Below are 24,504 nucleotides of genomic sequence, written 5' to 3' on the forward strand. Positions count from 1 at the left end.
ATACGGAATCCGTATATCTATAAAATGTCTTCAACTCCGTAGATCTGCGAAAATGTCCGTAGATCTGGCATTGCTGCTTCCAGCAACAATAACAACGAAAAGATAATAATACTGCTCAATTTCTGGCACGCGTTTCTCCGGACAAAAGAGAACAACACGTCCGGCGAAATGTAATCTCGGGAAAACAAAACGCGAAAAAGCCTTCTTTTGCCCTGCCCTGCAGAGAATTTAAACTTAGCTGGGCGAACGAACGGGTTACGAATCATTTATTTTTTGTCATGTGGCGAAGTCCTTAGAACAGTCGTCACACATACAGAAGTGGATGATATATTTGCAACTTTTTCGATTTTCCTTACAAAATGGTCACCTTTGGAGGGTTAGATCTGAGTTCTTAATGCGCCGATTTGAATGAAATTTTCCCAGTACTTAAGGCATAACTTCAAGTTCAACATATATTTTTTCACGTTTTTTTTTATCTCTCATGAGATCAAAAGCGAAACTGTTAGACTGTAGTGATTTTTTGACAAATTTCAATAATTGACATAACTCAGATATAGATTTAGTCAAGATGAACCAATTTGCTGAAGACGCTTTTTGTGTAGGTCTTTCTTATTTTAATATTGATCTTTTGAAATTGTTCGTCAAAGATATCACTTTAATCCTAATAAATTATATGATATAAATTATTGATTCGAGCTCATGAGTCTAATTTTTATTTAAATACTGATTTAAAATTCAAGTTATGCTTCACGTATTATGAAAATTTCGTTCAAATCTGTTCTTAAATGACAGAAGTCTAGTCTACAAAAAATTGACCATTTGGTCTAGAAAATCGAAAAACTTACAAATGTATTGTCCTCTACTGTAGCTTTCATGCAACCAGCACAGCTAGAACATGGACACCAGTTGGCAGTGTGTCTCTTTCGCTCGCCCTATAGCGTAAAGCAATAACTCATAAATGGTAAATCACGCAAGAAGAACTTTTTTTTCGACCACGCTCCGCTAGGTGGTGGTTTGTTGGTTACCATGTGACGTGCAGCTGCTCATTGCTCGGCTCCAGTTGGGAAATTATTACGCTAATATGCAAGTGGTTAAAATACACGGGATATTATGCTGACAGGTTTCCCAGGCCAGAATGATGTACTGCGGCCACAGAAGGCTAAGGTAACCAAGGTAACTAACTGCTCATTGCGGTTTTTTTTTGCTCTGGAAAGCCTTACTGGAAGTTGGAATCACGGACTGGTTTCTTCAGTTTACTGTTCTCGTACCCAGTTCACACCTAAGCTTTCTTTGCACACACAAAGGCATCGGAAAATAAGAAGGTGGGTAAGACAAAACATTGGAATCTGTCAAAAAAGTTAGTCGACCGTGACAGGACTCGAACCTGCAATCTTCGGATCCGAAGTCCGACGCCTTCTCCATTAGGCCACACGGCCACTTGTGCTAGAGTAATACTAATTTTGCAAGCAAAAGAAAACAAAATTTCGAAGAAATCTTTGAAGAACTGTTCCAAGAATTCCTCAATAAATTCGACCTGTGGCTAATGATAGATTTAAGTTCCTCTAGATTTTTTCTAGAGTTTTCTCCGGCAATTCATCCAAGGACTACTCCTGCAGTTCTTCCAATAATTTCTCTGTTAATTTTTTATAGCAATTCTCATGGAGTCTCACAAAGTTTATTAAAGGTTCCACACCCATTAGCACTACATACAGTGGCGCGGGAAGTGGGTAGGACAGGTAGGACATGTACTACGCACAAAAACGCCTGGGTAGGACATTCAAAGGATTGTCCTACCCACGATTCTACAAAAAAAAAGAACAAGATCACCAGAAAGCTTGAAAAATAAATTAAACTATTTATCATCTGTTTCATATACTAGATCAAAATAATAAGAAAAATTTTATAAAATATATAAGACACGATAATGCTGTTCTGACGCCTAGTCATGCGTGACATGGTTTGTGCATCATCCCTAAATGTTCTGGATCGTGAGAAGAACGATTGAGAATATCTTTGAACTCAGGGAAACTAACTGAAAATTCTTTGACTGTTAGGTAATGGAACAATCCTCTATAGCATTTCTAAATGAATCTAGGAATGGTTTCTGAAAAAAAAATACGACTAACCCTTTATATGTTCTAACACAAATTGCCAAAACAATTAATTCCTGAAAATTGATTTAATAAAATTGCTACTGATATTTTATGGCAATCATTAAAAAAATACTTAGAGCAGGTTATGACGATTTTTTATAAGATATATTTTGCAGAATTGTCAAGAAATTCCAAAGAAATACTTGATGGAGTTTCTGCGCGATGAAACATTTTTCAAGCATCTTCAGTTTATCCTGAAAATTTTTGCGAATCACTTTGGTGCAAAGAAAAAAAAAATACACAAATTCATAGATTTCTTGCTGTTCATCTATTTGTTATCTAGAAATAGATGAAGATATTAGAACAAACTTAGTGGTTATAAAGGCAAGCAGTTTGGTCTATGTATTTTTGTCGAAAAGTATATTCTTTTGGACAAAAATGTAAAGGATATTCATATTTTTTTTAATACGAACGATAACAAAAGTTGATCCAATGAATGATCTTAAAGACAGGATAGGTAGAAGGTTTCTTTTTAGAGACTTGCTTTCTATTTGATGAAAGTCTTTTTTTTCTAATGGAGGCTCTAATCTATTTTATTCAAAATGGTATCTTAAGTCTCTGTTATATTTACTCGGCTTGCTTGGCTCCTAATGCAAAATTTTACAGGCTCCAAAGAAGCCTTCAAAGACTGTAACGGGATTCCCTGAGGAAAAGCTTCAGGAATTTTCATAATGATTTTAATTCGAATAATTTCGAGGCCTCCTTCAGAGATCTCTCCAAAATTTCTTCTAGAGATTTCTCTTCTGATTCTTCCAGTGATTTTTCAAAGGATGCTTTAAAAAAATCTCCAGAATTTGCTCCAGAAAACCCTTAAGAGCTCCAGTAATTTCCTTACGTATCTATTTGATTTCTTCTGCAAAACTATATTAAAATTTCCTCCAGATACATTTTAACTGATCCTTCAATCGATTTTTTCAGTTATCACTCTAGGAGATATTCAAAGAATTTCTTCAAAATTTCTTCCGAGGGAATCCACAAAGGTTTGTTTTAGAGTATTTGAAAAAAATATCTAAATACTTTCTTCTCAAAGAGTTTTTGGAGGAATTCAGAGGTTTTTTTAAATGATCTTTGGAGAAATTCCATTTCTGTAATTCCCTTGGGAAAATCTAGGTTAACGTTCAACGCTCCGTCATCGTAATCATCGTCATCATCGAAACTTCAAAAGCAGTTTTTCTATTCAAAACTAATAATTATTCGATGAAAATATGTTCACTGTGTTTCGGTTGGAGAATAGAATACAGTGAACACATTTTCCTGCAAACTTGCTTGACTCTGAACGAAAAAACTGTTTTTGAAAATTCAGAAATCAATGACGGATCCTGCCCCCTTAAAATCTTGAGGTATCCTAAACTAAATTGTTCGAGAAATTCTCTACGAAAATTCGTGGAGAAATTCCTTGGAAAATAATCACTTAATGAACTCCTTCAGAAATTTCCGGAGTACTATCTGAAGTAATGGCATGAAAATGTGGGGGATAGAAGCAAAGGGGTCAGTGACAAAAACCTAGTTTTAAGGAAATCTACTTTGAAGTTTTTTCAGCATTTTTTTTTTATACAAATTGTATTGGAGTCAAAAAAAACAGACTTCTAAAAATTATATTATATTTTTCTGTTGCGCGAAAAAATCACCTGAAAATATCGTTAGAACGCTTGGAAACAGTAGAAATATTTCAAATATAGTAACCTTCAATTAACAGTCCAGGATCAAAAATTTTCTTAGCTTCACTGCGCAAAAAAAAAAATTAAAACGTTTGTCCTACCCATGATTTCGAACGTGGACGCGCCTCTGACTACATAGTTTTTATTTTTGGGAAATCTTCTCATCATTCCTACACAAATTCTTCTTGGGACTCCGCTTGATATTTCCGATCAATTGACAACAAAATTGTATAACAATCATATAAAGATTTGTTACAAATAAAAAAATGTTGTTTTATTTACACTTTGAGTTTTTTACACTTTGAGTTGGTGGTGGAAATTATAACATAATTAAAACAAAATCAGTTATAATAACAAAGACTGTTTTAAAATTTCTTTCAATTTCAAACTAAATTATAACACAACTTGTTATAAAATAAACATAAGAATAACTATCTTAGCTATAATTCAGTTATGTACAATACCAAAATTAAACAAAAAAAAAATTTAAACAGAATGAGTTAATTTTTTTTAATTACAGTGACCCCACGCAGTTGAATCAAACACAATTTATGAATCAGCTGATTTAAAAAGACAAATTTATTATCAAACTTGTCACAAAACATCACAGAATTATGTTTACACATAATTTCTTATCAGTAAAAATAATTCTGTGATGTTTTGTGACAAGTTTCATAATAATTTTGTCTTTTGAAGTCAGCTGATTCATAAATTGTGGGTGATTCAACTGCGTGGGGTCACTGTATAACATATTTCGTTTTGTTTAGCGTAAAGAATTGTGTTATAATTTTTGTTATTTCAACCACTAATAAACCGAAATTATAACATATTTTGTTAAAAAACTACTAACTAAGTAACGCAATCTGAGAAAGCTCTGTTGTACTCCAATGGTCGGGTTTACAAGGATTTCCTTCTGAAAATCCTGCGGGATATTATTCTCGATTTCGATTGCTTCTTCTTTTTCAGTTACTTTAGAAATTTTTCTAGGAAACTTTCACCAAAATTCTGGTTTGAATATACAGAGCATTTTAACTTCAGAACTTATGTACCGTAATCCGGGGTAACATTGATCAGTTTTTATGATATTTCTTAAATATTCAATTCAAAAATGCAAATGTTCTGAGTTTTATATTTTTAAAACAAGTACTGCCACCCATAGCTCGTGACTATATACTGTATTTTGTTTTTTGAAAGATTTAAGCATGTTTACAAAAATGTTTTATGTGATTTTTTCGTTTAGCTGATATGGGGTAGCATTGATCATCCATGTAAACAACGTTCGGTTATATTGAAAATGTCGTTACTTACTCAAATCATGGCCCCTGAAGCCGAATATGATGTCCAAACACTTACATCTCATTTAAATTTTGAGTTATTTTAAAATTAAAAACACCTCGAACAGTGGAATACGCCTAAAGGTAGGCAATTTCCTAAGGGAATTCTACATTCTTAACAGTAATTCGTTAATGTTGCCTAATTGAACATACTTATAAAAGTTTCGACAGCAGAATCGTTTTTGGCGATGCCATTTTTAGTGAGAACCGCATTTTCCTTGCTCATATCGCTTTTAGAACTTATGTGAGACATGAATCTTCGGTAGTGTCATCCTTAACCATTGAAATCATTGTTTCGCAAACTTGACAAATTTACGCATATAATTAATGCATTTTTTGCAAAAATCTTAATTTTTAATTGCTCATAAATATAAGAAAGAGAAGCAACATTCATGCTTTAGACACGTTTCATCAATAAATGATGATACGAACTTATTACGAGATGAGTCATTTCGATCAATGTTACCCCGCTGATCAATGATACCCCGGATTACGGTACATTAGTTTCATCAGAGATTCAAAACTAAATCTTTAATAACTCGTTAAAATCCTGCACTTTTAAAATTGTTTACAAGAAGCATGTGTTAAAGTTACACAATTTGGTGTTAGAGTTACACACCTTTATATTTGCATCCCTTTTTCGCCCACAGTGTTCGAACTCATGTTTGTACCAGTACACATGCTCCGCGTAAACGAGGAATGCCTAAAAAGCCTGTGAAAAAATATCTCTTAGAATTATTGTAGGGCGGCTAATCCACTGATAGTGCGATTTCAAGTGTGTTAAGGTGAAGATGAATCGAGGCCAAAGTTCACATTTCAAAAGCACGGATCTGGAGAACCAAACATCCGATTGAGCTGAAAACTGAAGCTGAAAATCGATTGGTCACTAGCTGGTGGTGACCAATCGATTATGTTTTCAGCTCAAACGGATGTTTGGTTCTCCAGATCCGTGCTCTTGAAAATTTGAACTTTGGCTTCGATTCATCTTCACTTAAATTACAATTTTTATGTTTTATGTGTATTTTCCTAACATTATTTTATTTGTTTAGTTGGTGTTACATCAATTAATTTGATAAAACCTCGTGAACGATGTTACGCCAATTTACTCGGTCCATGTCTGTGTTCCTCCAACTTCCATTTTGGCCCACGCTCTCCAGATCTTGATGCACCTGATCAAGCCACCTCACTCGCTGTGCTCCCTGCCTTCTTGTACCAACCGGATTCCATGCGTACACCATTTTTGCAGGATTGTTGTCCGGTAGTCTTGCAACATGGCCTGCCAGCGCTCCGGCTTTCACAACCTTCTGGATACTGGGTTCGCCGTAGAGCCTCGCGAGCTCGTGGTTCATTCTCTGCCACCACACACCGCCAAAGGTGGTCCTAAGCACCCTTCGTTCGAGCACTCCAAGTGCTTACAGGTCCTCTTCCAGCATGGTCCATGCTTCATGTCCATAGAGGACCAACGGTCTTATTAGCGTCTTCTACATGGTACATTTGGTGCGGGGGTCAATCTTTCTCGACCGCAGCTTCTTCTGGAGCCCATAGTTGGCGCGACTTTCTCTGATGATGCGTCTCCGTATGTCGTCTAACGTTGTTATGGGCCGTTAACAAGGATCCGAGGTAGACGAACTCATCAACCACCTCAAAAGTATCCCCGTCTATCGTAACACTGCTTCCTAGGAGGCTCTGTCGCGCTCGGTTCCGCCTATCAGCATGTACTTTGTTTTTGATACATTCACCACCAGGCCGACTTTTATCATTTCACGTTTCAGGCGGGTGTACAGGGTTATCCCGACAATATTCATATCATCCGCGAAGCAAACAAATTGGCTAGATCTTGTGAAAATCGTAACTCGGTTATTGAACCCGGCTCTCCACATGACACCTTCTAGTGCGACGTTTAACAAAGGCACGAAAGTCCATCACCCTGTCGAAGTCCCCGGCGGGATTCGAACGAACTGGAATGTTCGCCAGAAATATTCACGCTATTCCGCACACCGTCCATCGTTGCTTTTATTAGTCTTGTGGGGAAAGCTGTACTCGTCCATGATTTTCCATAGCTTTTCGCGGTCGATGCTATCATAAGCCGCATTAAAATCGATGAACATGTGATGCGTTGGGACTTGGTATTCACGGCATTTCTGGAGGATTTGCCGTACAGTGAAGATTTGGTCCGTCGTCGAGCGGCCGTTGATGAAACCAGCTTGATAACTACCCACAAACTCATTTGCTATTGGTGATAGACGACGGAAGATAATGTGGAACAGCACTTAGTAGGCGGCATTCAGAATAGTGATCGCACGATAGTTTTCACATTCCAGTTTGTCGCCCTACGTTAGGTATAATGGACGATAGGCATAATTTACAAAATGAAAATTGAAATAGTTTTTGCAAAATGTGAGCTGACTTTTTTTTTTGATAATTGTTAAGGGTTTCAAAGATTGAAAAATTTTCCTTTGAAATACGGTTGCCTTGCAGTCGTCCCATAGTTGTGTCGTCAAGCTCGTCCTCTTCCGGTAACGCTACCTCGAGATGCTGCGCATATGCGGCGGCGACGTTCGGTTGGGCCAGTCGCGCTAGATTATACAGGGGCGGGCGTCGATACCGTACGTTGTTCTGACGTCAATTATGTCGGAGAAGTGCCGTCCATCGATCAAAACGTGGTCGATTTGCGATTCTGTCCGCTAAGGTGTACCGATACGGGAGGCTAGCTGGAAATAGGGGCTACGAATGGCCATATTCTTGGAGGCGGCAAAATCTATCAGTCGTAAGCCGTTCTCGTTCGTCAGCCGGTGGGCGCTGAACTTTCCAATCGTCGGTCTAAACTCCTCCTCCTGGCCAACCTGAGCATTCAAATCTCCTATGATGATCTTGACGTCGTGGCTTGTGTTGCCGCAGCTCTGGAAGATGGTATGATTACCTCTAAACGTTCGCACCATCGAACCTGTCCAGCACACCTCCTGCAGCGCTACTATGCCGAAACCACGGAGCTTCAGTACATAAGAGAGTAGGCGTGTTCTTGCGTTGATGTTGAGAAATTTGCAGTTCCATGTATCAACTTCCAATCGCTAGTTCATTTCCGTCTCTGTGGTCTTTGCCGATTGTTCCGGTCCGTTTTCTCTCGTTGGCGTTGCTGTGCTGATGTGTTTTGACGTTGGATAACGTCTTACGGCAACATACTGGGGTACAATTTCGAAAAACGAAAAATCGCTCGCGTCACGAAAAGTGGTTAGATTTTGACTGTTAATAACTTACTAACGCCTTGATAGATTTTCAAGATTCTTGCACCAATCGATTGGAAATCTTTTTACAAATCTAGGGAAAGTGTACCAGTTATGGACATAGTGGTTCCCTATTTGGCCATATGCGAAATTCGGATAACTTTCACATTTTTAATCTTTTTGAATGTTTTAACATCAAGATATAACGTTAATCTTACTGCTAAAACACAAAAAAAAACTTTTAAAAATGTTGAGACATTCAAATTATCACGCATGGCGAAATAGGGAACCACTATGGCCATAACTGGTACACCTACCCTACTCCAACAATGAAAATTATTGATTTTCATGACTAAACTACTGAAAAATTGGGAAATATCGAGGTAAGTCTTATTTTCCATAGAAAAGCATATTTTTCTTGTGTATTTCTGACACAGATATCATCGTGCGTTATCTTAGCCACTTTCGTCATTCAAAAGGAAACGCCCCTTTCGGTCTTCTTCTTGCTCCTCTTAATTCTATCGTGTTCAGTCGAAGTGAGAATTTTCCACTGTGAAGAGCGACATTACTGGTGATTGGTGATCAGGGCCAAATAATGCTTTTCGAGGATCACAGCGCAAGAAATAAATTCCCCTGTGGGCATGAGTCATATAAATTGCGGACGGCACTAGAATGAAGAATCCATCCCGGTTTGCCTCGCATTTAGCGATGATTAAATAATTTCGTTATAATCGTCACTTTTTACATGCATGCTAGAGCTATCAGTATCAACTTTTTGAACAAAGAGCTAAAAACTAATCAGCAACTGATTTGTTGATGTTTTGATTTGGTATGAAAGTGTCGATCGATTCGAAATACGCACACAGAGAAGATAGGGTTACCATATTTGCTCTCACTGAAAAGAGTACACTTTTTCAACTCTGTAAAAGAGTAAGAGTACACTAAGCCTATCTTGAAACATTTCCAATGCGCTACTAATTAATAATTTCGACATTTTCTTCCAAAAAAAAATTTCTGATTCTTAATTACAGCCACTTTTCCTGCATTTCAATAAAAATTAAGTTTTTTAGGGAGACACTATTCTCAACTTTTCATCAAAGATTTTACGAAATCTAACTCTTACTTTTCTTACCAATTCTGTAATATGCTTTCTTACAATATTGAACAAGGACTCTGAGTGAATCGATTGTTTCAATCATTTTTTGTTTAATTCAAGCGTGTGCTAGAATAAGGGCGTAAGTCGCATGATCGATTTCTCTTCATCGATTCTCTCTTCTGTGAATAAAAGTGACAAGAGGCAATTTAGTCAGTACTTGTTCCACTTGGCAGCGATGCATTCTTGCGTATTAAGGTGAAAACTTGCATCTTGTCACTATTATTCACAGAAGAGAGTATCGATGAAGAGAAATGGATCATGCGACTTATGCCCTTATTTTAGCTCACGCTTGAATTACTAGTTAATGTAAGAAAATGTCGTTCGACTTTTTATAATAATATTATCTTTCAAATAAGGTTTGTTGAAAGAATTATTTTCCTAGTACTTAGCAAGAATATTTTTAAGAAAGTGTAGAACAATATGAGTTTGTAAAGAAACCAGAAGAACTGAGAAGAGTGAAATGTGAATCTAAAAAGAACCTCAAGCATTGTCTTCAGTTTAAATTTTATTAATTTAGTTTATTTTTTGATTTCCATACTACGCTTCAAAGTGAAACCTTTTCATTCTCACAGCTTTGATCATACAAAATTGCATCGCCAAAACGTCATTTCTAGAAAAAGTGCTTTATAAAAAAGTTGTTTCAAAAAGATTAAATTGTTCAAAACAAAGTGATTTTGAATTGTTACCGACTTTTTTTAATTGGAAATGAATAGTACACAACCAGTAGATTAACGTAGCGTATATATTTTTCTAATCATTTTTAGCTGATCGTGCCAATTTGATTCAGCCAGTTTTTGTCAAAAATCGGTGAACTCTCTGTGTTTTTTTGTCTACTTATCTCGTTTATTTGGCAGGCTCGGGCGCCGTAGGGCATAACAGAGCCGAAATCTTTTCTTTTTTACATTATTTACATTTTAAAAACTATGTTAGTTTGGGGATGTTTTACGGTTAGGGAATACATTTGTACGGAAAGGAAAGGATTTTTTGGGATTTCTTAAGCTACTTAGACTACTAAGCTAATGAAGCTTGAAGAAACAGGATGTCCAGATCTGTAACGAATCTAAACAAAAACGGTTTGTGGGAGACACGACGAGAAGAGGATAATTTGAAAGGGAAAAAGAAAGACGGGGAACGAACGACAATCAAACTCGGATATTGATAGAGTAAGGTGGGGCAAAAGTTCGACCTTAGTGGTATAATCAAAGTTTCCAGGAAAACAATAGCAGTTAAAACAAAACAAATACCGTACAGTGAACCTTCAACATATTGGCTATAATTTTGCTGAACAAACCAGCCGTAAACTTAAGTTTGACGAAAAATACACACTAAATTTTCATCGAAAAATTGCCCAAAACCGGGTTAATTGTAATATACTCAAAAATAGCAGTTTTTCGCAAAACTAAGTGGAAATGAAAAATTTTGGTGAGAATTTTCACACGATCAGACAAATTTAACTAAATTTGAAGATAATATGTGGATTTTAGGCAATTTGCAAATTTTTCCGTGAGTTTATACATGGGTCGAACTTTTGCCCCGCTGATTCGAACTTTTGCCCCACTATGGGCCAAAAATTGTTTTCAAGCATTTATGCAAAAACTAATACACCTCAAAGCAACCTTATGATAGGCCTAGAAACGCCCTTACATAAAATATTGAAAAAGATTTTATCTTCAATTGGTTCAATGCAACGGAAGTTTGCCCAAAAATTACAATATTCACGTCAAAAAACAACAAATAGCCATAACTTTTCCAAATCTCAATCGATTTTTATGATATTTGGATTGAAAGTCTCTTACTTGAATAGCTTTTGAACCACCATGACATTTATAAGATTTGTTTTACATTGAGCTAGAAATCTTAAAAAGAAACATTTACCCCACTCGAACTTTTCCCCACTTTACTCTACGCTTCAAAAACAGATAGATAAAATTCATATTTTCTAAATCAAGGCTCGTCAACACTTCCCTGACAGGCTTTTGCTGTTTTCCTCGGATCCGGTGAGTTTCAGTCAGCTCAGATCTGATACCACGATGCTCACCGCATCTCATCACAACATGTTCGATAGGGATTGGACATACTTAAGCCGACACATGACACGAATGAAATCACCAATTCCTTAAACTAAGGTTTTTTCGACACCTGAAATATGGAACGCAGCCATCTACCTATTTCTCCATCTCTTCATTTCATGCAAAAAAAAATATCGAAGGCGATTTGACGCTCGTAAACATCGCCTTCTTTAGCGCCTACCTTAGCCAGATAGTACGCTTTCTCATTGCCCGGAATGGAGCAATGGGAAGGGACCCACGCTAGGGTAATAGTTTAAAAGCGATTTGACAAAGCACTCAATGCTTGGCGTATTCTATTCAGGAAGTACGCTGAGTGCTTCACCGGCTTCATTGACCGAACAGCCTCCAGAGAGCTTAGACTGTCGAAAAAAAAATGAAGAAGTGCTCGGGTGGGAGAGTGCTGATGTACTCTAAGGCAACTATCTGTGTTATCTTGGAAAAAATGTTGATCTGGATTCTTTTAAACGTTATTTTATTTGTCTATTATCGTCAGTAATAACTGAAAAAGAGTACACTTGAGCCCGTTTAGTAAAAAATAATAGTACACAAATTTTTAAAGCAAAAAAGAGTACTTGTACTCTAAAAAGAGTACGTCTGGTAACCCTAAGAGAAGACTACAGCCAGCTGGCCGTCCTTCGGCACGATTGGCGTGGATCTGGTATCTACATTGGTTGGTATCCACAAACAGACCGACCAGATAGGCCTCGCTCGCTTCCTGCAAAGCCATGACGGCCGAGCTCTGGAATCGCAGATCCGTCTTGAAGTCCTGAATCACGGACCAGGCGCTGAAATGGCAACTTGCGGATCAGCAGCTCCGTCTACTTCTGGTAATGACGGATCTCACGCAGAGCAACCGTTCCCGACAGATAGCAATGCGGCTTCTCGCCTCCTCCGGTGGTTGTGGTGCTCTTGCGAGCGGCTTTCGTAGCTAGCTGCTTGCGAGGGGCCTTTCCTCCAGTGGACTTATGGGCAGTCCGATTGATACGAGCCATCGTCGTAGTAATGGTCTTGCTTTAGTGGGATCTGAAGTCAATTTGAGGTTGGGGTACTTTTCCTTGAATTCCGCAAACTCCATTTTCTCCTCTCTGCTCAAATCGATGGTGAAGTTGCCGTTCGTCCCCAGATACCACGATGAAGTAGAAGAAGTTCTTCATGGCGCGAAACTTCTTCGAGTATCAAAAGGAGACTATGCCAATCATAGTAATAGGCACTAGAGAAGTCCCTCAATCTCAAATTGGATTCGAAACCCACTAAAGCAAACAATCTAAGTGGATCATGCATGGACCTAACGTTCAACCGGAATATTTGTTTGGAGAGTAAGTGTTAATGCTCATGCTTCTTCTTCCATCGACCAGTTCTATCGGTGTTGAAGTGTTAACCGAACCAACCAAATAATAACACACAATGTCCATAATAAGTGAGAATTGACTTGCAACAAATAGTGTGAAAATTGATTAGATTTTTAGCAGTAGAATTCTTTCATAATTTCGTGACGGTCTCAAGCTAGGAAATAGAAGAAGCTAACGTTATCCAACGTCAACTTGGCGGTCGTATCTCGGAAACAACCTCTTACAGTTGGCTTGCAGGGCCTGACACCAACCCCCTAGATTTCCGGAGGACCATTTCCCCTAAATGTTCGGAGGACCATAGTGCGCAGTTTAGCATAGAGTACTTCTCTGGCACTCAGACGATGATCAGCCGCCCCTGACATGGGGAACAGATGCTGTTGTGGGCCGCTCCTAACATGGAGTACAGACGCTCAAGGTTTGCAGAAGCAAAAGCAAAAGCAACCCCCCCCCTTCCCTATCAGCATACGACCAGAGATCCCACCGGGGTTGGTTACCCGATCTTCACCAAGGTTACTCGTACCCCGGTCACTACCGCGAGAAGGTAGGGATAGGAGTTGCTGAGCAAGAGGCTAAGGACCACACATAGGGGTCTATTTTATTCCTGCAGGTACACGAGGTACCAATGGTACTCCATGCCCAGCCATTTACCGTGCCTCAGAGTGAATTGAAGTGGATACTATGTTTGTGTTATATCTTTTTTTATTGACTGACTGTTGACTGTTGTTTTTCAAAGCTTTGGACTCTACAAGCATACTTTGATTAGATGGTTTCGTTCAATGATACAATGATTTTCAAGCCTGCGGTAGAACTTTTTTTTTAAATATAAAAATTGTTGAATTTTCCGGCAAATTTATAATATTCATTGTTTTTGATTGCCTCTAAAAATCGAGTGGTCTAAACGTTGTGCCTTACTAGTGTGAAATTTAATTGTTTTTGTGGATTTTTCATTACCACAATATTGTACAATATTAGTCGAACAATGTGCAGAAAACCTATTACAATTTCATCGATAAATTAAATAGATATTGCATCTACAAGGCGTCCACTTTATAAAATGAACAGTCCTTATCTGAATGAGTATGAAAAATAACTGCGAACATAATAAAATTCCGTTTTCTGCATATTCATTAAAATTGTATCTTTACGTACACTGAAAACAATTATGAAATGGACATCTACCGTAAAAAATGATTCAGTCGCAAAACCCGACAAAAACTCTTGAAACCCGAATGTTGTTGTTTACGTTAGAAAGGATTAACATAATTTTACCAGACTAACTATAAATTATTGCCGTGTGTGAGTAAACTGTGGAAATACGAGACAATGAGTTTAAGGCGCAAGAGAAAATGACACAAAAAGCAGAACTGAAAAAGCAGTTTTCTCCATTATAAACAACAAATTGATGAAAACAAAAACACACAGCCTTTTTATTTGGCAAATAAAAGAGCTGTGTGTTTTTATTTTCTTCGAATTGTCTATTTAAAAAGAGAAAAGTGCTTTTTCAGTTTTGACTTTTGTACCATTTTTACTTGGGCCTTAAAAGGTGAGCCAACTCATCCATGATGATGACTACTGAGTTGCATGATTGACAACTCACGCATGAAAAATCTCAAGCGTGAGTTGTGAGGAATTGAGTTTTTCACAACACTGAACGGATTGAAGGCCGTTTTGTGACATGTTGTATTTTTTAATCGCACAGATAAAAACTCTAAAACATTACATGAAGTTTCAAAAATAACCTTCTTACTCACTACATTTCGATTATAAATATACAGGTTGGCTTTAGTATGGGGCCTTGCGTACAATAGTCCATGCTAGAAAGTCTTTTGTGTAAAATCAAATGAAACTTAATATAAATATACACTTTCTTATAGTGACGCTAGGCGCCGTTCACAAAGTAATTAACGCTTGAAGAGTGTGGTAGGGCTAGGCACAAACGCTACGACTCATTAAAAAAAAAACACATATTAAAAGCGTTACGGAGGAGGGTAAGGGGGAACAAATTATCAATTTTAGTAATGGATGCTGCCTTAGACGTAGATTTCAGAATTTATCTGTGCGGTTATAAATGTTATATTGAATTGGATGTTAAAAATGACATTCATCACATGCGTCACATTTTTCAATTCGTTTTCAAAATTACAGTTTGGCTGCAATGTGGTGTACAACATTTCATGCAAGAAATTATTTCATGTGAAATTTGTGCATTTACAAACTCTTATATTCAAACGGAAAGAAAAATTAATCTTTGGTGAGGAGATATTGCCCATATTGGCACGTTTAAACATAAGTCCTCTTATTCGCCTTAATTCTCCATTGGTTCATCGATTGGTTTTCGGCGAGAAATAAACACAAATTTTATTTGCCAGATTGTCCGGACGTTTCGGTCGATTTACTGGCTTTCGACCATCTTCTGCGGACTCTAAAATATATTTTTAATTTAAAAAACACATAAAATACATCAAAAATAAAAACTCACAATCTTCCAGCCGTTTGTTTACATTCGACGGCTATTACTTTTACACTAATTACAGTCCCTACATACATTACATACAAACATATCTTTTACATACATACATATTTTCGTTAGGTGCTAGGGGTGGATTTAAGCTTATTAATAATAGAGTTGTACGCTGTTTTGAAATTTGCGGAATCTCTTTGTATGTTGACAACATTTTCATCGCCCCTTATCTTTATGTAAAAAGTCTCTGTTATTAGTCTAGTGTAGCTGTTCGTAACTTTGTCAAGAATTTTTGTCTTGTCAAAATCGAAAACATGTCCTTCTTCTACAGCGTGTTGTGTCAGACCAGTGCCGGAAATATTTCTTGTTTTTACATTGTACTTATGCTGGTTTAAACGCTTATATAAAAACTGACTCGTTTCGCCAATGTAAGATTTCTCACATGCACCACATGGTATTTCGTAAACTAGGTTTATGTTTCTATTTTTGGTTATTTTGTCTTTTGTTTTTGTGAATAGTCTATCTTTAATTTTGTCAACTGGTCTATAAGCTATTTTAAAGTCATGTTGTCGTAAATATCTAGACAGTTTTTCTCCTAAACCTTCAATGTATGGTATTGTTATAAAGAAAGAAACCAAATTACTTAGATACCAAAATTCAGCAAAAAACACTCAGTCGACCGTGACAGGACTCGAACCTGCAATCTTCGGATCCGAAGTCCGACGCCTTCTCCATTAGGCCACACGGCCACATTTTTTGCTTCCTGCTTCTACGACAAAACACAACGGCCAATTGAATTTTATTGCTTCCTCCGAATTTGTACATCACCCCTTCCAGCAACGATGATAATACCTACACACGACGTTCGAAACGCAACCGAGCGCTTACAATTTGTCAAGATAAGACTATAATCGTCCATCCATCGGAGCTTACGGAAGGCTTTTCTCGCATTTCGTTCAATTCAAACTTCTGCTTGCGTGCCTCGAAGTGTGAAAACGTGCCATAAATCTCCCAACCCCATTCTGAAGCTGAAGAGCTATGTATGTAAGGCAACAAGGTTGCCCGGCGCAAGGAGAAAAGAGTTAAGGGCAACACGAGCTGCAACGTCGTAGCCCGAGCAAACGGAAAGAGCCTAGTGATAGCAAAAATTGATATGAATAGCTAGATGTGATAATAGCTTGATTATAAAAGATCTGGAAATAATATCTAAGATTGACTCCTAGAATATCATTGTCATATCATATTTAGATTTCGTAAGATCCAACCAATAGCTTTTCATTCTATCCACAAACATCAAATTTTAGTATGGGTCAGAAGTTTAACACTTCAGTCGTCGCGCTGTTGTATTTTGTACAACACTGTTGAAAAAACCTCGCTTTTCGATCACAACAACAGCGTGGTGGTTCTTAAGGTGGCAAACCGCGCGACGACTGGAAGGTTAAGGAACAAAATTGTGATTTTATCTTCTAATCTTTGCGTCTACTCGGGATATGTAACAACTTCCCATCCTTTGAGTACCTCTCCATACCGCATACAAAGAAGCAGAACACAAAACTAACTACAATTTGATTTGTGAATGCGTAACTGCGAAAATCTACAGTTTCCGGTTTCGGCGATGTTGCCGGTCCGTTGCTCGTGGCGTGGTGTATGTGTGCCTTGCCTGGGAATGCACTTGGCGTTCAGGAAGAAGCATTCCAGGAGGCACATTCCCTCAAATGCCTTCGGTCCGGCGTTGTATCTGACTGTCGTTCCATTTGAGTTCGGAGTAAATGTTAAACGCATCCAAAGGGGACCAGTAAAGTAATCTGGAACACAGAATTCTCATTTTTACGCAGTTGGCTCCGTTCCACCGGCGAAGACTGCGTTCTTCTTTTTCGGGGTATGTTGGGAAAGGACGAGTGGGTAAAGGGCACCCCGAAAAGACAGCATAGTTTAATCGGTGCACGTTGTCGTCGTTGGTGATAAGGGTATGCGGTATTTTTTATGATTCCACCAATTTCAATCTGTTATTTTGTTTTTTTTTTAATTTTTTATTTGTATCATTCTAAACATTACATTATTTTCTTATATCTAAGTTTTCTGTGTTGGACAACACTATCATCCTCATTTGGTATATCCTAATTAAGCATTTATTAACATTTTGTTAATAACATATTACCATTCATTTGCCGTAGCAGTTCAGGTTTTTTTACAGGTGAGTTGATTTCACCTACATATAAGAGAAAGAACGCGTGTAATTAATTCAACTCGATATATAACGCATTAATTCTGGCAATAGAAGATTACGAGGATTTTTGTCTAAAATTATTAATTATTTTATTTGTCATTTATTCCAATGTTTCAATATCCAGTTGACAGCCACCGCTCGAAGACATCGGACGCGTTTTCTTCTATCGGTTTCATTTAGTGCTTTTCTTGTATTTTTATCGCTATGAGTATTGAGCGTAAAAATACGTTGATAATCGATTTCGAAATCCTTCCAGCGTGACCTGATGTACCTATGTTTGGAGTTTTTGGAGAAGGAGATCCAACTTCAACTGTCGGATGTGGTATACATTCAGTTGAACAACATTAGAAACTGTGTTTATTGAAGTCAAAGGTAGCGAGACTGCTGCTCGTTATCAGATACATCATAACAATATGCATGTTCTCTACTACGGAGACAAAGGATTTAAAATCCCCGTATACGTATACGCTAAAGAAATAATACACTAAATAGCTTAAATACCATACTAAAACCATATTTGGTATATTCACTCATTGCGATGCATTTTAACGAATTATGCTCGGCTAGTATAAACCTGAGACGAGACTCGCGAAGACGGTCTTCTTTTTCTGTGATTGCTGAGTTTTTTTCTTATTCCACTTTGTGTTTATACCAATTATGCGCATGCTGTTCAAATCCTCACATGAACCTCTCAGCAAAAAATGATTGAGTTTGCATCACATCGAATCATAAATAGCCGTTTGAGTGAAATTCATGCCAGCAAACGTAGCAGACATTAGAAATAATTAATCTTCTGCTTAGATTTATCAGCAACTTTTGAAAAAACTGCTCCATCGACTAAGGTTTTTAATAACAGCTCACTTTGAACACAATACTTTTCACTTTTTCAGCCATAAAAACGGCGGGCTGCATTTGACGTTTCGTGAGAGGGGAATCTGGGCTGCATATGACGTTGATATTTTTCCTCTTCGCGAGTCTCTCTCAGGTATAAACGTGTTTTATATAGATAAATGAATTTTCAGTCAATATGCATTCAATGTATAAAGCTCTAAAAACCAGTGCTTTGAATATAATTAGCCATTTTTATTTGATTGCTGTAAACAAAAGCAAGATAAAATGTGAGAAACTAAAAACGCATGCAAAGTATTTATTTTCATTTCAATCATGTGATAGGATATACATTTTTATGCTGCCAACCGTTGATTAATCTACCGATCTGCTGATTTTTGTCCTTCTTCGATAAGGATCTGTTATCCTCAGTTTTGTCGCATAGTTCGGACTTGCACCTGGAATTGACCTGGAAAAGTGGACGTAACGATGATTTCATGCCGATGTGAATAAGACAAAGGAACTTACCTTTATGTTCATCAATATCGCTATCATTTTTCACATTTAAATGATGCTATTCCGAGGTTTGTGCTGGATGCAAAACACTAGCGGCTATAACGGTATAATGGCGGCAGTGGGTGATTCACAGGAGAATTTTCCGCTCAAGTACTCGTTTTTCTTTTACTGATTTTCTCTTGAGAAAATGATTATGCGATCACAGAAAAACACGGTGAAATAACACTTGACTTGAATGAATCGAACTTTGCTGAAATTGCTAAATATTATTCAAAAACAATACTGAAAGTTTTAGGAATAGCGCAATGTGATTTTTATAGGAGAGAATCCGACCGAAATGAGATTAAAAGTTTCCAGAGTAACAAGATTATATACATAAGCACGTCCAAAAATAAATCATGAATATGCAAGATGTAGTATAAAACATAATGATTCGGTGATTAATGTCTAATCTTCTCCATGATTAAAAACGTTTAATGATGGAAAAATAATATATCATATACTAACTAGTATTTTCGACTGGCAAACGAAAGGAAAAATAAAAATGTGTGCTAGTCAGACTTCTCTGGACAACTGTCAATCTAGTGTTGATAGTCGTTCAAAGAAACACGGGATTTCTTCGGACAAGGGCAGTCCAAATGAACAAATTAATATTAGCCTTGGTTAAGATTTTATTTGTAGATAAAAAAATGATTTTCGGCTCCGTATGCTCTTGGGCGCTTAAGCCTTTCAAATATAGATTACGGAAAAAAATGTTTCAATATTGAATATTCTATGTAACTCATCAGTAATATACCAGACAGGGAGCTTCAAAATTCTATTTTGAATTCTCTGCAGAGCTTTCTTCTTGGTATTACAACAGCTAGTCCAAGACAAAGTTTCGATTTACTACTAATAAGTGGATACAGACATTTTACATATATGTTACATTTGGCTTGAAGACCCTAAATGTGATTTTTTGAAGTTGAATTCTTATCAAGCATGAGCCCTAGCTACTTAACTTCATCTGACCAATTTATTGGAACTCCTTTCATCGTGACAACATGTCTACTTGAATTGAAACCTTCAAAGCTTTTGGTTTATTTGGGAAAATTATTAGTTGAGTTTTGAAAGCATAAGGAGAAATCTTCAATTTTTTGCAAGTATGTCCTTTAGTAATGTTTCGGAAGAATTATCCAAACTTTTTTGCAATCTACTACAGATGACAAGCAGGCTTCGTTCTTTGACGGAGAGGTCTGCACGATCCGCAAACAAAAAAATTTGCATCCCTGAGGGTTAATGATAATACATTAGATCATCAAACGCCCCTTTGGATGCAAATATAGCACAGAAAATGTAAAATATTCCCCTCTGTTTCTTGATCAGAATGAGAGTGGGTCAGCGTATGTTACAAGAAGGGCAGGCAATCGTCAAATTCGTCACAGTGCGATGACGAAATAAAAAAAGACATCGTAAAAAATCATAAAAAAAAGTCATCCAGTATAATAACTATGGCAGGTCGTCGTCTCGTCATCGACGAAAGAATGCACGACGAACGTCAGTCCAAAATCGTCAACGAACAACTTTATCTTCATTCCGTTCACTTCTCTTTTTCAAACGAAGGAGGCGTTTATTGTATATTCGCTTGCTATGCACAAAACGGCGAATCCCAGAATTGCTTGTATGGACCAGTGCACGAGTTCACCCGTTGACGTTTGAGCGGTGCCGTGTTATATACGTGACCATGGCAACAAGTGAATTCGGCACCGCTCAAACGTCAAATTAGTGAACTCGTGCATAGGTCTATTGGCGATTTGAGGCCTTTTGGTGCGTCATCACAAAATGGCTTCTTCCAAAATCATTAACATATTGTTTTGATGGTATTGGTATTTGCAACATCGATTAAATATAACTGCTTTTCACCTGATTTAATGGATAATTTATGCGAAGAAAAATGCTTTAGGTGGTATTTCAATATTTAATCAACACTTTCTGATACAGCATTATCAACTTAGAGTTGCTATCTGTAAAATCATAGCATTTAATGTGGATTGATCACAAAAAACATTAAAAATTTATTAAATCAGTGATCTTGTGATGGAAAACTATTTGCAAAATGATAAGTTTTTATAATATGCAGCAAATGTTCCGAAAACAAGCATATAACAATTGTTAGAAAAATCTGTTACCAATCACCTGGCAACACCGTCATACCTTGCAAACATAAACCGTACCGATACATAACAAAAATATGCGATAGGGTAATTTGCCCATTATTGCGGTATTCCCTATTATTGCGGTATAGGAATTGAACCCTCATTATAAATCGAAAACTCTATTGTCTATGGATATTATTGATGATGATGAAAGCTTATAGTATTCCCAGGCTGTACCAGATGAATGCTTTAAAAATTAAACGATTTTGATCGTTGGAAGAACAGTTTTAGATGATGCATCAAGCAAAGCCTATATTTTTAACTAGTCTTTCTATCTACGGGCCTGTTTTCATAAGCTTAAATTTTTAGGTTTAGAACCAAAACAATTATATGTATCGGGTATATCAGTTCAGTATAGATGTAGTTACATGATAGATATTGAATTTTGAATAAAAGTTCTATATTTTTGAGAAAAAGCATATACCGCAATAATAGGACAATGAAAATAGCTTTTTGCCTATTATTGCGGTATCTGTAAATCTCATTCAAAAATTCGATATTTCAATAGTCATTTTAAATATAATTGCTGGAAACATTAATTATATTATTAGGATACTAATTTGGGACATAATTTTGAGTTATTCATACATTTATTTAGTCAAACAAAAGGTTTATGTTTATTTTTACCCTGTAATTCCTCTTATTTACAAATATTTTGCAAATAAATAATAAATAAAATGTTTTACCAAAAAATCACGTAAACTGACTGAAAATCGGAACAAATGCCAAAAATATGTTAAAAAACTAAGATATAAGATGATCGCAAGGAAGCAATTCTTTAAAATTGTGTTGCTAGTGGAAAATATTTTTAAAAGCATCAAAATTGTAGGTTATACTTAAGTCAACAAATTCATTTCTTATATAACGACTAGTGGTCTCAGATGGAAGAACCTTGTCTATTCACTTTAACATTGTCCACCTACGACGAAAGAGGAGACGAAACCGGTAAAAAATCATTCGATTCAGTTGATTTGTTTTCGAATCGTGACATAAAGTAATGAATTAGTTTTCCTCATAGATATGTCCAAAGTCACACAAACTGACAGCACCGTGCAGTGTCATTAACATGGACGGAGCATAATTTCAATGCTCGAACATTGTGTGATATTGAATGTATCTTGAATGTAATAAAATCTATGATTTTTGGTATACCGCAATAATAGGACGGCACTACCGCAATAATAGGACAAAATACCGCAATAATTGGACAGAGGAAGAGCTTCAGATTTATGTCAAAAAAATGTATGTATGATTCCAAAAATTACTTTTTTACTTCACTATACTCCATATGAAGGATAGTTTTACCACTTAACATTGCAAAATACTATAATAATTAGATTTTGGACAATTTCACACGGCGGCGGCGACGTGATCGGCATCACGCTGAATTCATTTTCAGCGGTGGCGGCGGCATGTATCGGCGTGGCAAAATTTCGATCTCTCTTTTTTCAGATAAAATCTATCATTCGTCAAGTATTATTATCATTTTGTTAACGTTTTTTCAAATCGGATCAAAAGCTTTAAATAAAAAAACTCTGCGTTTCCCACGTGTCAGAACGGAATCAAGCCTGCTTGATAGTTTAATATCAACATTTAAACGCATAGCTTCTGTTGAACAGAAGTGCATATCTATGTTAATCCTCCAATATTTTTTTTTTATTTTCGATCTAAATATTATTTTTCGTTATGTAAAATCGTTCTAAACACGTTTTGGGCAATAATTTATTTCTATTCGCAAATTTTTGAATTTTGGTTTTTGATTTTTATAATTTTTATTTTTGAACATCCCTATCCTTTTTCATTTTTTCTTGAAGCCCCTTCTGTTTGTTGATTTTTGAAAATAACAAAAAAAAATTTTTTTTTTTGAATACATTTGAAAACAATAAATTTTTATATTGTTTTTTTTTTCGGAGCATGCCTTATTTTCCATGTAACTAACGGAAAACAGATTTGAAATTATTTTAATACTACCAGGCTCTTCTTCCGTGATAGATTGATTGTAGAAAAATGTAAATGGTATGATTTTTATATTACACGTTAAATGAGCCCGAAGCATTTGTAGGTCACAAAAAATACAGCTTTCAAACAAATAAGTATGAAATTGAGTAATGCTTTACATTTGACAGCTTTTAACATCTATATTTAAATACAGAATTTATTTCCAATGTTAGTGTAAAAAAAAGGTTATCGAGCAGCCAAAATTTATGGTAGATCAAACGAGACGTAAAATTAAGTCATATATCTGAAAAGGTCAACAAAAAATAAAGCATTACGAGATTTACGTCATCTGTAAAACTCATTATTTTTGAGAGTGTACAGATGTCGATGAAAACAAACAGCTGAAATAATTTTGAAACAAATCATTCGACACATATTTTTTACAAGACTGATTTATTAGACACATTTTTGCTGGAATTTGGTTTAATATATCGATCCAAATATGATTCAAATTAAACTCAATTTTCCTCGAAAGTCATTGTTATGGATGGATATACTTTCAACTGATTGTCTTCTAGCTATATAAAAAGAAAATTATGTATAAAAAAACTTTTACACACAACACACTGCGCCAGAGCAGATACTAAATATAATTGGGAAACAAAATGCACAAGAGCACCTTCAACCATTTGAACCATTCAAAAACATTATAAATACCTTTCATATTTAAAGAAATTTAAATAAAAAACTTCTTAAAAAGCCATCATATATAAAAGCGTTCTCGCTGTATGTTCTAGGAAACTTAAATTTGGAATCCTGAAAAAATATTGATAAAAATCATTTTTTTTTTCAACTGGGTGCATTTAAAGTAAATAATCATCTAGCAAAAATATTGAATTAAGCTTTAATAAAGTACATAAATAAGGGCTAGCAAAGGGTTCCAGGAGATCAATCAATATTTTCTTTGACAGATACGCGTATTTCGATGTCAACGGCCATCTTCAGTAACGTATACTAGACTTGACTTCGTATATACAAACAAACATGAAATATGAATGATGTGGTATTGAATGAGTTATGCATTTTTTTAACGGTTGCCTTACATAGTAATAGTAAAAATAGTAGCCGAAAAAGTTCGGCGGAGGTGGCGTCGGCGTGGCCCGGCGGCGCACACCTCTAGTTCTGAAGGCGATGCGAAGCACGGAAAAGCAATCGCCATTGGACGCAGATGTGCGGAGCATAAGGCAGACTAGGATTGATGATGTTTGTCTTAAGGCTAAGTAGCCCGTCATTCGTTGTGGCAACAATGATGACTTTTCAGCTTGCATTTCAAAGTGATAAAACTCAGTCTTGATAGTTTATATTGACTTGAAAATGTATCACTGTACGTGCTAACATA

At 36.4% G+C, this 24,504-nt stretch overlaps 2 non-coding genes and 1 pseudogene across 2 annotated transcripts; all 3 read right to left on the reverse strand.

Annotated features, from left to right (window-relative positions):
• LOC110678155 overlaps positions 1-12,604 on the reverse strand; it is a 135,343-nt pseudogene extending 122,739 nt beyond the window's left edge.
• On the reverse strand, positions 1,364-1,436 carry Trnar-ucg. Its single transcript has one exon. It is a non-coding gene; the product is annotated as a tRNA-Arg (tRNA).
• A 3,473-nt stretch (positions 12,605-16,077) lies between the features above and the next one.
• On the reverse strand, positions 16,078-16,150 carry Trnar-ucg. Its single transcript has one exon. It is a non-coding gene; the product is annotated as a tRNA-Arg (tRNA).
• Positions 16,151-24,504: the final 8,354 nt, after the last annotated feature.

The sequence above is a fragment of the Aedes aegypti genome, chromosome 3, assembly GCF_002204515.2.
Source record: "Aedes aegypti strain LVP_AGWG chromosome 3, AaegL5.0 Primary Assembly, whole genome shotgun sequence".
NCBI classification, from domain to species: Eukaryota; Metazoa; Arthropoda; class Insecta; order Diptera; family Culicidae; genus Aedes; species Aedes aegypti.